The sequence below is a fragment of the Sinocyclocheilus rhinocerous genome, unplaced genomic scaffold, assembly GCF_001515625.1.
Source record: "Sinocyclocheilus rhinocerous isolate Xijiao unplaced genomic scaffold, SAMN03320098_v1.1 scaffold4627, whole genome shotgun sequence".
NCBI classification, from domain to species: Eukaryota; Metazoa; Chordata; class Actinopteri; order Cypriniformes; family Cyprinidae; genus Sinocyclocheilus; species Sinocyclocheilus rhinocerous.
Window position 1 is genome coordinate 1 of NW_015665835.1, and position 1,631 is coordinate 1,631.

Sequence of the window (1,631 nt, forward strand, 5' to 3'; positions counted from 1 at the left end):
AAAGGAAAACTTGAAATCGCATCACATGACCCCTTTAAATAAAAAACAAAGTTTAAAAGATCATTTTTAAGAATTATAAGAATAATTAGACTTTAAAAGACTTTCCATTCAGGCATGTATCTCGACAATCTCATTTGTTTAAAAGGTGATTTGAGATTAATGTTGTTTTGAAGATATTGTGAATCCTACTGTTATGAATCTGGCCCCTGTGGTTCTGACTCCTCAGTACACTCACCATGAGATAAGACTGATCTCATCAGCCCTCAAACACTGTCAGACACTTGTGTGGTTAAAAAATAGCAGATTAAGTTTTTGTCCTTTTCTCCACACAGCAAGTGACTGTCCCATCTATCAGTGTTTCAGTACTATTCTGATTCAGCTATAAGTTCCTGATGGTTAAATCGCTTTCTGCCTTTTCTCTGCATCCTCCTACTCCTCCTTGTCTCAGTTCCTCCTCCACAATCTTATCCTTCTGCTGCTGCTACTTCTCTTTCTCATCATCCTCCTCATATTTATTCTCTCACTTCCCATCTACCGCATCATTCGTTTATCACCTTTTTAAAATCTACATCACCTTTCATCATCATCTTTTTTTCTTTCTTTTTCTTTTTTTGTGAACTTAGTTTGGGTCACTAATCTGTTACTGATATTGATATTGATTTCAAAAGCACTGTTTTTTGTAAAGCTGCTTTGGGGCAATGTATATTTTGTGTGTATACACTCTTCAAGGAAGTGTATCTCTGGATATTAAAGTGGGATAGAAGAAAACATTTTAACATTGAACATGTCAGAGTACACATTAAATGACACATTTAATAAATACAGAATAATTGCACATCAGAAAGTTTTTATTGTACGATTACTGTTTTTCTAAATACATATTATGCTTTATGTGTACATAAGCACAACTACTGCAGTTCGTTTCAGCCAGTTTCTTTAACATTAGTTAATGGATTAGGTATGTATGGAAGTTCTTACCAAAAAGTGAAAATAGATAAATAAATAAAAATTCAAGGAATGGAAGAAAATTGTCTCATACCCTTACTGAGATTTTTTTTCTTCAAAAACTTTTTTTTCTCTTCAAGAGGCAACATGGGATGATATAAAATTGAAGGCTAGATAGCATGCAGTACTAACAGCCACTATAGCCATGTCCCAAATGGTACACTTCATGTGCACTTTCGGTCTTGAGGACTTACAGTGTCATTTATGTGAAAATATGAAGTCTGTAAACGCCCGTTAACACAGGCCAGAGACGCTGAAGACGGACGCAAGAGAAAAATACTGTAGCAGGCAGATCACTCACTGTTCATGATGCACGAACTATTGGAAGAAAATCCTCAATATTGATTTGGGGGTTTATATGAATGTGTTTCTGAGGGGAACTAACTGTCTTCAAAAAAGTTTACGTGGTATTTTCTTTTCATCTCGTCTCTGTATACTTCATATTAAAGCAGTGGCTGCTTTGTTTACAGCGGTAACCAAGGTAACGCTGTATCTGGTGTTCCATGAGCGCCTCCTACTGTCAGAGAGTGAATCTGCGTCTCATTTAGAGCTTCTGCTGTTTGCTTCGTTCAGGCATGTATAATTTCACAAAGCTAGTCAGAACAGAACGATTTTGCTTCAAATTG